The 16,638-nt window shown below is 41.1% G+C and overlaps 1 protein-coding gene and 2 long non-coding RNA genes across 4 annotated transcripts in view; 1 reads left to right on the top strand and 2 right to left on the bottom strand.

Moving 5' to 3' along the window:
* The window catches only part of Pde4d (phosphodiesterase 4D), a 529,631-nt gene that overhangs the window by 449,123 nt on the left and 63,870 nt on the right, over positions 1 to 16,638 (top strand). The window lies entirely within an intron of this gene.
* On the bottom strand, positions 4,547 to 8,205 carry LOC127667087 (uncharacterized). Its single transcript, XR_007973783.1, has 3 exons — positions 7,941 to 8,205; positions 6,181 to 6,346; positions 4,547 to 4,656 (listed from the first exon to the last, which is right to left on the bottom strand). It is a non-coding gene; the product is annotated as an uncharacterized LOC127667087 (long non-coding RNA).
* Positions 12,451 to 16,029, bottom strand: LOC127667088 (uncharacterized). Its single transcript, XR_007973784.1, has 3 exons — positions 15,886 to 16,029; positions 13,644 to 13,852; positions 12,451 to 12,599 (listed from the first exon to the last, which is right to left on the bottom strand). It is a non-coding gene; the product is annotated as an uncharacterized LOC127667088 (long non-coding RNA).

The raw sequence follows: 16,638 nt of genomic DNA, 5'->3' as shown, positions 1-16,638 counted from the left end.
TGACTCCTTCTATTTCTTTAGGCATTATGGGACTGTTTAGATGGTCTAGTTGGTCCTGATTTAATTTTGGTATTTGGTATCTGTCAAGGAAATTGTCCATTTCCTCCAGATTCTCCAGTTGTGTTGAGTATAGGCTCTTGTAGTAGGATCTGATGATTTTTTGGATTTCCTCAGTTTCCGTTGTTATATCTCCCTTTTCATTTCTAAGTTTGTTAATTTGGATACTTTCTCTGTGCCCTTTGGTCATTCTGGCTAAGGGTTTATCTATCTTGTTGATTTTCTCAAAGAACCAGCTCCTGGTATTGTTGATTTTTTGTATGGTTCTCTTTGTTTCTACTTGATTGATTTCGGCCCTGAGTTTGATGATTTCCTGCCTTCTACTCCTCCTGGGCGAAATAGCTTCTTTTTGTTCCAGGGCTTTCAGGTGTGTCATTAAGCTGGTAATGTATGCTCTCTCCATTTTCTTTTTGGAGGCACTCAGGGCTATGAGTTTTCCTCTTAGCACTGCTTTCATTGTGTCCCATAGATTTGGGTATGTTGTGTTTTCATTTTCATTGTGTTCTAAAAAGTCTTTAATTTCTTTCTTTATTTCTTCCTTGACCAAGGTATCATTGAGTAGAGTATTGTTCAGTTTCCACGTGTATGTGGGCTTTCTGTTGTTTCTGTTGCTATTGAAGACCACTTTTACTCCATAGTGATCAGATAGGAGGCATGGGATTAGTTCGATCTTCTTATATTTGTTGAGGTCTGTCTTGTGACCAATTATATGGTCGATTTTGGAGAAGGTACCATGAGGTGCTGAGAAAAAGGTATATTCTTTTGTTTTAGGATAGAATGTTCTATATATATCTGTTAAATCTAATTGGTCCAAAGCTTCAATTAGTTTCATTGTGTCCCTGTTTAGTTTCTGTTTTCCTGATCGGTCCATTGAGGAAAGTGCAGTGTTGAAGTCACCCACAATTATTGTGTTAGGTGCAATGTGTGCTTTTAGTTTTAATAAAGTTTCTTTTACAAAAGAGGGTGCCCTTACATTTGGGGCATAGATGTTCAGGATTGTCAGTTCTTCTTTTTGTATTTTTCCTTTGACCAGCAAGAAGTGTCCCTCAGGGTCTCTTTTGATGACTTTGGGTTGAAAGTCAATTTTATCTGATATTAAAATGGCTACTCCAGCTTGTTTCCTGAGACCATTTGCTTGTAAAATTGTCTTCCAGCCTTTTACTCTAAGGTAGTGTTTGTCTTTGACCCTGAGGTGTGTTTCCTGTAAGCAGCAAAACGTAGGGTCCTGTTTACGTATCCATTCAGTTAGTCTGTGTCTTTTTATTGGGGCATTAAGTCCATTGATGTTAAGAGATATTAAGGAATAGTGATTGTTACTTCCTATCATTTTTGACGTTATTTTTTAAATTTGAATGCTTAACTTCTTTTGGGTTTGATGAAAGGTTACTATCTTGCTTTTTCCAGGGTGAAGTTTCCCTCCTTGTATTGGTGCTGTCCTCCTATTATCCTTTTTAGGGCCGGGTTTGTGGATAGATATTGGGTAAACTTGGTTTTGTCATGAAATATCTTAGTTTCTCCATCTATGGTGATTGAGAGTTTTGCTGGATATAGTAGTTTTGGTTGGCATTTGTGTTCTCTTAGAGTCTGCATGAGATCTGCCCAGGACCTTCTAGCCTTCATAGTCTCAGGTGAAAAGTCTGCTGTGATTCTGATAGGTCTTCCTTTATATGTTACTTGGCCTTTTTCTCTTACTGCCTTTATTATTCTTTCTTTGTTTAGAACATTTGGTGTTTTGATTATTATGTGACGGGAAGTATTTCTGTTCTGGTCCAGTCTGTTTGGAGTTCTGTAGGCTTCTTGTATATTCATGGGCATCTCTCTCTTTAGGTTAGGGAAGTTTTCTTCCATAATTTTATTGAAGATATTTGCTGGCCCTTTAAGTTGTAAATCTTCACTCTCCTCTATGCCTATAATCCTTAGGTTTGGTCTTCTCATTGTGTCCTGGATTTCCTGGATATTTTGGGTTACAAGCTTTTTGCATTTTGCATTTTCTTTAACTGTTGAGTCCATGGTTTCTATGGAATCTTCAGCATCTGAGATTCTTTCTTCTATCTCTTGTATTCTGTTGTTGATATTTGTATCTCTGTCCCCTGATTTCTTCCCAAGGCTTTCTATCTCCAAAGTTGTCTCCCTTTGAGTTTTCTTAGTTGTTTCTACTTCTGATTTTAGATCCTGGATGGTTTTGCTTAGCTCCTTCACTTGCATGTTTGTGTTTTCCTGTAATTCTTTAAGAGATTTTTGTGTTTTCTCATTCATGAGCTCAGCCTGTTGACCAAAGTTCTCCTGTATTTCTTTAAGAGATTTTTGTGTTTCGTCTTTCATGACCTCAGCCTGTTGAGCAAAGTTCTCCTGTATTTCTTTAAGTGTTTTTTGCATTTCCTCCTTGTTGGCTTTTGTATTCTCCTGGATTTCTTTCAATGATTTTTGTGTTTCCCTTGCAAGGGCTTCTACCTTTTGATCCATTGTCTCCTGAATTTCTTTACGTATGACCTCCATGTGTTCCTGTACCAGCATCATGACCAGTGATTTTAAATCCAAATCTTGTTTTACTGGTGTGATGGGGTATCCAGGACATGTTGGTAGAGGAGAATTGGGTTCAGATGTTGCCATATTGCCTTGATTTCTGTTAGTGACGTTCCTGCGTTTGCCTTTTGCCATCTAGATCTCACTGGTGTTAGTTTATCTTGTCAGTGCTGGACTCACCAGTGCAAGCTGCCCCTTCCCAGTTGGCCTCTGGTGCACAGCTTACCTCCTGCACTGCTTGTAGACAGTGTGCTGCTGCCCAGGCTGTTCAGATCCCAAAGCAGGCACCCGAAGGCTCCCGCTGGGGCCCGCTGGATTCACTGGAGCACACTGACTTCTCCCAGCTGGCCGCCCGGAAGCCCAGCTAGCCACTTGCAGGACTTGGAGATGTAATGCTGCCGCCCAGGCTGATCTGGATCCGGAAGCGGAGAGAGTAGAGCTAAGGCCTTCTGCCTGAGGCCTTGCCCCAGATTGTGTCTGTGGAGCAGATGGAGCCCGTGTGCACTCCCAGGGAGTGCCGATGGTGTATGCTACTGTGACCTCCCCTGAGTTCCGCTCACTCCGCTGGGCAGCCGATCTGCCAACCGGGCTATCGCACACAAGGTTAGCCTGGCCGCCCAGTCCCTGAGTCCAGGCAAAAGCCTGGGAGGCCAAGGTCCGAGCAAAGTTCCCCTACGGCTTTGACTGTTAATTGGGTTTGCCAGGTGACTAGGATGGCGGGCGTGTGCGCCCGCGCTCCCTGAAAGCGCCGGGAGAGTCTGCTTTGCTAACAATCACCTGGGCGGGTTGACTCACAGATGGCCCACCAAGCCGCCCAGTTCTTGGGGTCAGTCCTGTGCCTTTTGGGGCCTGGACCCCCGCTTTGTTAGCCTTAGGCTATGCCTGTTACAGGTCTGCCCGCCTGAGCTCTCTGTCGTCCTGCAGGCAAAATGGCGGCGGCGCGCTCGCAGGCCTGGGCAAAAAACCTCCTGGTTGGGTTGGCACCCCGATGGCCCCCCGACCCGCCCAGGGCCTGGGTGCAGGCCAACGCCCGTCGGGCTCAGACCACCGCGGTGTTGGCCTCGGATTATGTTTGTGTACCTCAGTCTGTCCGATTCCTGGAGTACGGAACCAAGATGGATCCTCCTCTCCTGTCTGGTGGGAGGCCGAGTTCTGAAGTGGCCTCCTTGCAGGAAAGGCGCCGCACAACTGCAGCTGCTTGCTGTCCGGCTGGTCAGCGAAGGTCAGTGGTCGTGGGCGCAGGGCCTAACTGGTCCCTGTGACGCCTTGGTTCCACTGCTGATGGCCCTTCAGCTGGAGCAGCCACTGCTGCCGCTGCTGCCGCCGCCGCCGCCGCCCGGGATCTTTAACAGGCGAATTTATTTCTCAGAATTCTTGATACTGGTACCTCCAAGATGAAGGCACCAATAACTTCAATATCTGGTGTAGTCTTGTTTCTTCATATAAAGCACCTTCTGGCCATGTCTCCCATAATGCAAAGAGCACAGCACCTTCCCAACCTCTTTTAGACCAGCACACCATTAGTCCCAATTAGAAGGTCTATGCTTTCATGACCTGAGAGCTCTCCAAAGTCCTCCCTCCTAACACCATCATCTTGCCTTTATTATTTTTTCATCTTCATTTTCCTTTTGTGGTACAAGCACTTAGGCTAATAGCTACCCTGGTAGCAAAATTTCAAATACACAATTGTGTTGCTCTCCAGAAGTTACCTCTGTGCCCTCTGCCCATCACCTCCCCTTATACCTTTCTCCTAGCCGCTGTGCCCACAGTCCTACTTTCTGTTTCTAGAATAACTGAGCATTTTAGATTCTTCATGTAGACAAGGCCATATACTATCTGGCTTTATATCCCCGGAGCATTTCACATAGTACAATCTCCCCCAAGTCAATCCATGTAATTGCAAGCAAAAGATTTCATTCATTTTTTTGCTGTTATTCTGGGGGTTTTATTTTGTTTCTTTGGGGGGGGGTGATACAGACCAGAATTGGAAGTGCTGGATCAATTTATTTCTTGTTTTGAAAGTAGGACATTCTCTGAACATTTCTCCAACTGAAGTACTTCTTCTTGGAAGTCAGTCTACTTATTGGAAGGATAGAAAAAAAAAAAACAACTTGGTAACTAAAAAGAGAAATAAAAGTCTATCAGAGGGGTCAGCACTGATAAGTACATTAACTTGAGGATGGCTAATACTCTGAATGTATTTTTAATTTTTTTCTCAATTAATAGTTTAGAGCAGTGGACTAACAAACCAGCTAAGCCAGGATTCATTCTGAGTTAACAAATTATCACTGTATACACAATTCTGAAAATTCACTGCTAGTGTTACCTGTTTCCTATTTGGTAGATTGAGACAGCATACTACACTGGAACATAAATGACCTATAGGACCAAGAAGTAAACTTTATTTTATCTGGAGCAGCACCAAGACCTTGTGGCTCCTTTGGGAAGCTACGTGGTATACTAGTACCACGTAGATCAATAAAAGTTTGGCTAGGACTATCTGATGGTTAATCTATGGAAGTCACTGAAAGAAGATCAAGGGCAGAGAGGTCATTTTGGCTAACTAGTCTACCAGTGGATGAAAACCATAGAGTCAGGAAACATTATCAACATGTAGCAAAATCTTCTGTTTTGAAGGGGGCAAAAAATCTAGCCCACTTCCGTCTCTCTCTTCTCCGAGTCTCCTCCGCCCCACCCCCTCTCTCTGGCATCTCTGCATCATCTCATCTCTTCTTTCCTACTGACTCCAAGAGAATTATTTTTTCACTCTCATGTTTCTTTACTTAAGGGCAGCAGCAACAATGGCATCCAAAACAAACCTTTAAGTTCTGGCTTCAATCCAGGTCAGGTTTTAAGTAGCCTCTTCCTCTGAGTTGCCTTGGAAACCACCTCCATCCTGTCATCAGGCTCTTTGTACTTCTCTATGCTATTCTGCAGCCTTCATTGAGGATTTCCATGTCACAGAATGGGGACTTGTCTGCTCTGGCTCTTTTGCAATTTTCATTCCCCACCTACTTACTACTACAACCTTAATTAATTATCTTCATTTTAATCTATCTTTTGGGTTTTTTTTTTTTTTTTTTTTGAGTCAGAATCTGAAATTGACTTCCTCAGAAGACTGATACTCTCTCACCCTAACTTGAGGCACGAAATGGTCAGAGTCCATTTGTGGGTGCTTTTGATCATGGATATGTGGTTTATAGCCTGCCATTCATACTAGACCACTTCCTAACCTGATTCTGGTTCTGGCCTTAGCCCATCTCAAAAATTTTCTAAGTGGTTGATCCATGCCTTGAAATTCTGTACCCTGAAGGAAAACATCTAAAGTCATTCAGGGAGGAAAAGTAGTAAGGAGCTCCTGTTGACTGTGGAATGCTGACTCGGGAATGTTATGTATAGCCTGGATCCATTCAGTAGCTAATGAGTTCATTGTTCAGCAAATATTAGTGACTTATCTGTGGTTGGCAAATAAGGGTGAAACCTGTCCCAATGGGAATGTCGAAAGAGGCAAAGAGTGAAACTTTCATCTCCACTGGGAGTGAACTAACTTGCCAGATATGGATCATCAATCACAGTAAACGTGGTCAAAACAAACCATACCTCGTCTGCAGCCCATTGTATTCATCGGCACCACTGAGGTCAACAGCTCTGCCGAGTCACTCTTGGCCAAGTTGCCAACAGCCTGTGGTTTGGGCAGCGTGCCTAGGAGTCTTGCTCAAGGGTATTTCTCAGGTAGTTGAACTCCACGGGCCAGTTTCAACCAAATCTGAAAGGACAAAAGGGCAGTCTTGTTTATGAGGAGTGACATTATATTACGTCTTTGAAACGGTTGTCTTAAAAGTCAAATCACTGGGTCAAATGTCTCCCCCAGTCACTTCGTGCCTGCCGCACGGGGTTGACTAAAAGATTGAATCTCTGCTCAGTGTGCTGGTACATGTTGTGTAAGCAGAAAGCACAAAAGTGTTACATGAGTCTCTATGTGTGCTCTGAGTGTCTGTAAGGAGAGGGCAGGAAGTTTGGCTGAAGAAAGAAGTCACCTAGGTGTTCGTTATTACCGGCCTGATTTCCTTAAGCATGAATTTGGAAATTCAAACATGCTAAAAGGCATCACAAGTAGTACAAAAGAATCCAGGCACATACCTCTCAATATGACTTGCTCCAGCATTCTGCATTATTTGTCTCCATGACTTTATTCATATGTGTACGTGCACATAGATATACATATACACTTATTATTTTTATTTGATGCACCTGAGAAAAAGCTGTACAAATCATGACCTCCCATCACTACACTCCCCCAATTCATAGTGTAAAAACCCTTAGGAACAGGACACTTTTCTACATAGCTAAAGTATAGTCTCAAAGGTCTGATGAATTTTGAACTTTTGTAACCTAATACAGTCGTAACTTTTTACCTCATGATACTTGGGTTCAGTACCCAGGTACTGAATGATGAAAGATACAAACAATTAATTGAAGTATAGCTCAAGTATCTGGGAGGAAAATTTGTATCACTAATGTTTCAAGTTTCAGACATACAAAGACACAGCAGTAGATAAGCAGGAACCAAGTATGTACAGATTCTAGGGACCGGGCTTATTTAGTGGAAATATAGTGGTGATATTTAGAGAAAGGGACTACCATTAAATAATAAGCATTATCTGTTTATTACTATATACTATTAGTTAGAATATCTTTTCTTTCAATATTTTTCTTTCCTACCTATCTGTCTGTCTGTCTATCTATCTATTCCTCTCTATTATATTATATTATATGCTGACTACAGTTTTTCCTTCCTTGCTTGCTATATCTACAGCATTTGAAAGATGGAGATGGATTCTACTTTAAAAACATCATTGCACTGCTTCCTGACATCATCACTTGAGAAGTAGAGGGAACACTGAATTGGGCTCTGGAGGAAGAGGATCTAGAGAGTAGCCATTCTAATACAAGACTGCATCCATTTCCTTACTGGAACGGGTAGTGGGGCTTTTCCCTCTAATTGGCACTTAGAGTCCATATTTATTACTTCAAGAATAGGGGTTTGTACTACTATGAACAAATGAATTGATGTTTATACTCCACAGCCCATAGAGATAATTTTGATAACTAGCATTTAAAACATATGTCATCCTTTCTCTGAGGAAGTGTAAGCATGCATCTCTCTGTCCACCCAAGTGTATCAAGCCCTGGGGGATCCAAATTAGACAGACAGTGCTTCAAGAATACAGAACACAGAAAAACTCTCTGTAGGAGGAGGGTGTGATTCAGGAACAATTTATGAAAGATGGGTGCGTCCCTAGTAACTGCAGTAGACATTCTAGAGACAGCCCTGGAAAGTCATCCCCAAACTGACTCACCTACAACACCAGGGTTCTTCAAGCACATGCGAATGTCAAGCAACAAGTTTCCTTGTCCTTGTAAACTCCACTCAACAGCTTCATATGACCAGGCAAAGCTACAGGATCTGAGGATTCAGTAACAAGTATCCATGGTCTGTAACCTCAGAGGGATTACATAGAGACACTTTTGCTTGGAAATGCTGGACATTTAGAAGTCTTTGTGCCCGGATCATGCATGCACTTACAGTATGTCCTTCAATAAACCTCACAGGCTTTTCTTGGATCTGCAAGCATTTAGTTTAAAGTTAACAGATTTGCAGGAATAAAAAACATTGGTGTTAAATGACAAAACACGGAGAAAAGTTTCTTAAAGGACCCTCCCTCTTTTAAAGTCTTAACAGAAGCATTATGTTGAGACACTATTAAAGAAGGAGGAATTTGTAAATATCTACCCTCCCCAGTGTGTTACTGAGATGGGGAGCCGTCTGGGGAAGGAGCAGCTCTTGACAATGAGGATACTGTTCTTCATAGCAAGGATACCACACTTTGCTTCCTTACAAGGCTGGGATGAGTTCCAAGTCAGGCTACATTACCAAGTGTCTGAAGCCCCAGGGAAACCTCAGGGTGGTTCTTATGGGGTTTTATTAGGTGAATGTTCTTAAAACCATTTTCATATAGTTCTGAAACAAGCTGTTAACCACTGTCTTCTAACTGCATTACATATTTAAATCAGAGTAAGCTGAAAATCAGTCATCTTGATAGCCAGTCTCAACCTGGCCTGTGTGAACAGACTTCATTGAGACTAAGCTTTTTTTTCCTCATTTGTTTGGGTGTTTATGTTAGTATAGATGGCATTTGGCTGTAAATGCAGACAATTGTGGAAGAGGTGCCTGAGACAGACGTATATTTCTTATGTTAAACACTTCCTGGAGGACCCTGCTATATCCCTCCTGGGCATATACCCAGAGGATTCCCTGGCATGCAATAAGGACACATGCTCCACTATATTCATAACAGCCTTATTTATAATAGCCAGAAGGTGGAAAGAACCCAGATGACTGTCAATGGAGGAATGGATACAGAAAATGTGGTATATATACACAATGGAATACTACTCAGCAATTAAAAACAATGAATTCATGAAAGTCTTAGGCAAATGATTGGTACTGGAAAATATCATCCTAAGTGAGGTAACCCAATCATAAAAGAATACACATGGAATGCAATCACTGATAAGTGGATATTAATTAGCCCAGATGAGACCGATGGGGAGGGGGGAACTGGGAAAGGGGAAAGCATTCGGAATGTAAACAAAGAATATAGAAAATAAAAAATAAAAAATAAATAAATAAAAAAACCTGAATGACTCAATAATGTGGAGCACCATCCAACAGAACGTTCAAGAACACATACTGCTTCATGTTCCTCACCTCATTAGATGTGAACTCTGCACCCTAAGTCTACTCCTGTTCTCATGTGGCTGCTCCAACTTGAGCCATCAAGTTCTCATTCTTACCAGAAAGAAAAAGTTAAGAAACAAGAGAAGCAGACAAAAGATACCTGGCTGATAGCTTTTAACAAAAGATCCTGGAATTGCCAGATAGCTCTTCTATTACAAATTCATTCACCAGAACTTAGCCAAGTGACAGCGCTTGAACACAATGGAGCTAACATTTCCGTCTATTTGGGACAGTAGTGTGTTGAAAATTGGAATCTAATACAATCAAGGAAGAGAAGCATTAGTAGGAGAAGATAATGAATAGTCTTTGCCCCGTGTTACTTACTGATAATGCAGCATACATTTTAAATATTTGCTGCCAGTCCACAGTGCCCTGTCTGTAATGTAATTGATGGGATGCTCCTTTTCCACATGAGCATAGTCTTGAAGTTTTCTCTCATTTTTTTTTTTTTTTTTTTTTTTTGGTCAGGCCACCTGACCTATCTGTAGGGAAAGGCCTAAAGATAAAATGTGCTAGAAAAATCTAATGGCTGGTAGTTGATGCCCAGCCTTAGAGCTTGCATGCTCACTAGGATCTGGGAAAAAATAAGCTGGAAGCAGAGAAGGAAAGTGGTTTGCATTCTCCTAACCATTTGATGCTTTTTATATTCTTACAAACGGGTGGGTAGCCTCATCTCAGTTAGAATCACAGGTACATTCTGACCTTAGCGTAAAATTCTAAAGTTACGTGTGAGAAAGAGCTGCGTGTCCCAACAAGACTGTTCTCCAGGAAGCATGCCAAATTTGATAGCTACCAGCAGGCACCTGACATGAAAAAAAAAAAATGGCAGGGAGGTAATTCCTTTTACCACTGCTACAAAGTCTTGGATTAAGGGAGACAATTGCTACCATTTTGCAGGCACGATGCAGACGCGCCCCTTCATAGGAAGAATATCTAATCACAGGGCTGTTTTAATAAGGTTTAGAGAAACACCAAAACATGATGTAGCCAAATGTTCCTAAAAGTAAGAAGTAATTGAAGTTGTTCCATCATACAAGAAATTAAAGGCAAGAGCAATTACATCCCCACAGTAAAAGAACTCGATAAATTGCCATTGTTACTGACAGAATGCACTGAGGTGTCTGATTGCTTTGACCAGTCACGGTTTTCAGTTTGGCTGTCCACTTATCCCAGATCACATTAGAGAGCCTTAACTGATTTTGACAAAAATAAGTTACATTATTAAGGTGCAGTTTAACTCGAGACTCTTGAGTTTAATTACTAGCTTAGAATTTTCAAATGAGTATGGCTTCTAGATTGCAATAGATTTATAAGCATAGTTATCAGTTGTTCTTCCTTGTGTGTACAGGGTGGGTACCTCATTCTCAGAAGAAAATGTGCTAATTGTGTATAGAGAGGAATAAAACCAGAACTGTGGTTCCTATCCAAGGAAGATAGATTTGGACTGCTGAATGATAGGCAGCGAATCTTCCATAATTAGAGTGTATGATTCGACATTCATAACACCATACTTTTTCATGGTCAAGTATGGTGCTATTGATGATGAAACTGGGATAACAGATGCCCATTTGGCAAGTCCCAGACCAGTTAAGATGTATAAACTCTTTATATGTAAAAAAGAGGACTGATAGATATCTACAAATAAAACTGATGATAAATACAGTGATCTGAGAGTAAAAGCTATCTGCAGGAGAGGGTAAAAAATGAACACAAGAATTATGACTCCAGTGACTTTTCTCTCTCTCTCTCTCCCTTTGAACAAAACTTACTATAATATGAACCATGAGGTTTACAGTTCCTGAAAATCAAGTATGTATTCTTTGAAGAACCCTGCTACTGATGCTCAGATATAGTACCATACAACAGTGTCACAGAAAAGTAGCCTTAATGAGGGGAAAGAATGAACCACACACTTTCAGTGCAGTCATATCCAACAAGCATTTACTGGATACCTAGTGTCTGGCAATTAAAATTGTATATACATATATATATACATATATATATATGTGTGTGTGTGTATACAATTTTATATATGTGTGTATGTATGTGTAATTTTATATGATAATATTTATTTATATATATCAACTCTTGCAAAATTCTACCAATAAGTCATTGTGGTAAGAGTATTTAAGGATTTGGTGACTTTGGAACTAACTTTTTTAAATCCTTCCCCCCACCCCTACCCTTTCTCCCACTCCCTCTGGGCCCTACTCACTCTGGCCCACAGATTCTTTATTTGTTTCTCATTATGGATGATTGTGAGTCACCATGTGGTTGCTGGGATTTGAACTCATGACCTCCAGAAGAGCAGTAGTCAGTGCTCTTAACCGCTGAGCCATTTCACCAGCCCTGGAACTAACTTCTGATATAACTCCCACATATCAACATATGTATTCCCTATCCTTAGTAACCTAGATTTTTCCCAGTGCTCTCTTAATCCTGCATATTGAATCAGAAGTAAATGGCCAATCCACCCTTGGTAAAGTTCTCTCAACCCAGAGCTTTCTACCTCTTTCTTTTCCACTCTTAAAGTTGTCCCTACCACCAATCCAAGTTGTCCTAACCAAATCATGGACAAACTAGAGATTTAGAATGTCAGAGCTAAAAAGCCTTGTTCAATTAGGTAAGTAATCTGAGAGAGATGTCCACAATTAGTGCTCTTACTTAACAATTTCCAAAACAAGACGGCTAAATGATTTTTACATTTCAATGATAGATAACAAAGTCTCCAGGAAGAACACAGTGCTGGAACAAGCTCTTGACATAATTAAAGTCCCACCATGCTCTAGTTGTCTGCACATAGAATTCATAATTTTACATCTTTCCGAGCATTTACCATTTTTCAGGTGTGGCCACTTTATAGTCAGAGTCTTTCTTACTTAATAACTAGAAACAACCCATGGTGCTCCTTTACTATTTTGTCATTTTGCAAAATAGAGAATGAAGATATGTAAATTAATTCTCTCATAGGAGGGCCTCAAGCTTATATGTTGGCCTCTGTGGTTAAGTCTAGAGACAGAGATGCCTTTGTTCCATAATCTGACATCTTGAATGGTACGTGCCTACGTGGGTGGATCTTCCCATATCAATTAATCCAGTCAGGATAATCTCCCACAGGCACGTTCAGAGGCTCATCTCCCAGAGTCTAGATCTCATCAAGTTGATGGCTGAGATTCATTGTCCCACAAGTGTGCTAAGAGCACCAGAGGAAGTTGAGCTGAAGGGGAAGAGGGAGGCAAGGGTAAGCCGCAAGCACACAGTGCAAACTATAAAACTGAATCAGGTTCAGAAAATGCTGTATTCTCTTCTCCTCTTCAGCTGGAAGCCCACAGGTTTTCTGCTCTGTTTCTAACAATTGTCTCTGGAATAGCCATTTCCAGACAATGCATCCCGGGTATTGTAAGCTTTGGACTGTCAAAACTTTCCTAGACATTTAGGCACTTTGATACACTTCTTTTTTTCTCTTTTGATCCAGTGTTGTAGCTTTGCCTCCATTACACCAAGGCTTCCACTGTAGACAGTTAGGAGAGTTTGAGAAGACACTGGTGTGTTCACAGTATGAAAGAAGCCTAGAACTAGGAGGAATCTTGGCTGTTCCCGTGAACCACAGTGTCCTCTAGACCCTAATCAAGCCTGCAAAACCTGGTGTACTGACAGCCTCCCTGGGAACCATGGCCAGGTCCCAAAACCTTTGTTTAGTTTCCCTTTGTTGAATTCCTCTTGGCCTAATGACACTGTGGAAAACAGACTATTGTTGCTTTGTCAAGCTGTGCCTCTAGAACTTCTAGCTGTGAACTTCTTAAAGCCAGAGATCTTCTGATTATAGCTCCTTGCATGGAGCATCTTCTAGACTCTCAGGTCCTCTGGGCACTCAACAACCTTTTATTGACAGATGACAAGTGAAGCAAATATTTCAATAGACACAAGAGGATCATAGTACTATCTAGTTGTTTGACTTTGTAGAAAGGACTCACTCTTAAGTAAACAAAACTGATGCTATAAATTCCCTTTAATTCCTGAACCTCTTCCCCTAATTCAGCTCCTCCCTCCCTCCCTCAATGATTTGAGGGCCAACTTCCTCCACCCTGGGCCTTTCTGCCCCTCCTATGAAGACCTTGTCATCTGCGTCATTGGAATCTAAGCAGAGCTTCCTCTGGGAGCTTCCACATGACGGAAGCAGACAATGAAAGGCAGGAACATAACCATCTGGATGATCCAGTGGCAAGTAAGAAAAGTAAATTAAAATAAAAAAATAACTTACTGTGGCCAAATATGTAGACAGGACTGACAGGAAACTTAATATCAGGATATGGAGGTAAAGGCATCTGTAGATATGGAAGACTGGTCAGGAGAATTGTCTCTAGAGGGCCTTTGCAGAGACTCCCTGAAGTGTGGATGAAATCCAGATCATTAAAAGTCTAGTTTATTATGTGGAGTATGGGTACATATTTCTTCTATTGATGAGATGCTCTGGAAATATAAGATTACGTAAGAGGTATTGAAAGTAGAAATGGTCCCCCAAAAATGCAAAGAATAGTTAATTTTTAATATTTTAAAGAACTGCACAGGAAAATATGGGTCAAATGGAATGATGTGCTTTCCATGTTTGGTGATTTGGGGAGGGCTAATGCACAGAAGTGACTTTGGGAAATAGTATTCTCTGGTCTGTTGGGTCATAGATCAGTGTTAGGCTATCAGGGTCAAGTATTTGGGGTCAGTTTTTGTTTCTTGAAGTTCAGCTTATAGAATGTCCAGTTGGTTCTGTGACAGCTGAAATCACTTGGCTAAGACCATTCCTGAGTAACCGCTGAGCCAGAAAAAGAATCTGTCTCTTGACTTCAAATCGTATAGTCCTTCAGTGACTCCATGTTGACATTGCACATGCAAGAAGCACCTTTATTTTTTAATTATTTATTTTTTTGAGATGGATTTTACTATATTTGTCAGTCTTGTCTCAAATTCATAGCTTTTACGCCCCTCCTGCCTCAGCATCCTGAGTGCTGGGGATACTTGTGTGTGCCACCATGTCTGCCAGTGTTTAATTTTTCTACCTTGAAATTATCAACTCCTGGTGAGACTTGCTACAAAACTACTCTTAGGGAAGTTTCTGCTACTGTTGATAGGAGAAGGCGATATCAAGCCTGCGCGACACATCAGTGGGCTAGCTTCTTGCCACACAAGTTCAAGGATCTGACTTTGAATCCCCAGAGCCCATAGGAGCTGGATATGGATGCGCAAGTCTGAAGTCTCACTGCTTCTATGGGGAGATAGAGGTGGAAACGAGGCAATCCCCAGAGGCTGTGACTCAGGTAGCCTGGCATACGAAGCAGCGAGCAGAGAGCCTTTTCAAATAATCCAGAAGGACCAATACCTGAGGTTGTCCTGGTGCTTTCCACACATAGGCTGTGGCAAACTTATATCTGAGTGTTTCACATAGACAAATACACAACATGCATGTGCATGGGACAGAGAGAGGGAGGGAGAGAGAGAGAGAGAGAGAGAGAGAGAGAGAGAGAGAGAGAGAGAGAGAGAGAGAGAGAGAGAGAGAGAGAGAGAGAAGGAGAGAGAAATAGAGAAAGAGAGAGAGAGAAATAGCGAGAGAGAGACAGGCACAGACATAGACACAGACACAGTCACAGTCACAGACACAGACACAGACACAGACACAGACACAGACACAGTCTTATTATTGCTGTGATACAACACCATAACCAAAGCAACTTGGGGAAGAAAAGGTTTATCTTGCTTAAGCATCGTTGTTCATTTCTGAAGGAAGTCAGGTCAGGAATTCAGACAGGGCAGAGACCTGGGATGGCAACGACTATGGAGGACTGCTGCTTACTAGTTTGGTATCCCTGGCTTGCTCAGCCTGCTTTCTTATGGAACCCATGGAACAGTCCAGGAGTGGCACCACCCACAGTGGACTTCAACCTTTCATATCAATCACTGTAGAAATCATTAAATTAAAACCGCCAACAGGTTTGTCCGCAGCCTGATCTTACAAAGCCACTTTCTCAGATGAGGTTTTCAGGTTTCCTTTCTCTGAGATGACTCTAGCTTGTGTCAAGTTGACATAAAACTAGTCAGCATACCTGAACACAGACACACACGTAGACACACACAGACAGACACAGATACACAGATACACACACACTCATACCGGTGGAGGTAGGAAGTATGATCACTAAAGCCTATGCTCTTAATTGTTTGTTTCTTAATGTATTTAACTTTTTTTTTAAAAAAAAATTGGGAGTTAATAATTTAAATATAGAATTTTGAAAGGACAAAAATCTAGCAACAGGTGGTTAACATTCCAAGTCTTTTCTGCTCTCTGCAATCCCAGTAAGCGGAACCATTGTCATTCTTTCATCTATTCACTGTTTTAAATGGTGGCTTTTACAGCCACTTAGTGAGTGCCCTCTGCTTTATATGCCCAGCTGGCACACCTACAGTGCTCCAAGGGACCTGACAAATGTGCGGAGAACGTGTTTATAAATGCATACCTGTTGGACAGCTTACACCGCAGAGAGCTCAATGCCGCACTTCTCACATGAAGGAGAAAAGAGAAGGGAAATGCATTACAGAGGGGAGGGAAGAAACACAAGAATAAAACTAGTGTTCTTCAGACAAGCTACTTATCACTCTTATATTTTTTATTTAATTGGTATGCTTCAAATTTAATCTAAGGGTCATATCCATAGTGTAGTAGGTTACTTAGAATAGAAAACGACAGAGTAAACTGGGCGTTATAAGGAAAAGTATTATTTCATATGAAGTTCTGTTTGCATTCTCTGTAAACTAGATAAAATGTGAATCTATATGCATATAATATACGATATATATTTATATATAAATATATATATAGTATATATTTGTTTTAATATATACTGCTTTAATTATACATAGATCGAACTTGCATCATATATGTGTGTATTTGTCTTATTCCTTTAATTCAGTTAAACTGAAATCCATGGCTTAGTAAAGACTCTATTAACAATTTTTACATGAATATATGTGTATGCATGTACATACACACCCATAACAAATATAAGAATTAGTTATTGTGGTAGCTACCACCATCTTATTTTAAACAAATACAACTATCACACAATTCCTGTGCATGATTTTATACTAACAACCAGCACTCACATATATTCACAAATGAACACAGTTAACAATAGCATTCATTGTACATTCAATTTTGAGCAAATCATCTGTGTTAGAATATACATGTATGTTTGTCTGTATACATCTAC

The sequence above is a fragment of the Apodemus sylvaticus genome, chromosome 16 (assembly GCF_947179515.1).
Source record: "Apodemus sylvaticus chromosome 16, mApoSyl1.1, whole genome shotgun sequence".
NCBI classification, from domain to species: domain Eukaryota; kingdom Metazoa; phylum Chordata; class Mammalia; order Rodentia; family Muridae; genus Apodemus; species Apodemus sylvaticus.
This window is presented reverse-complemented; position numbering and strand designations above follow the sequence as displayed.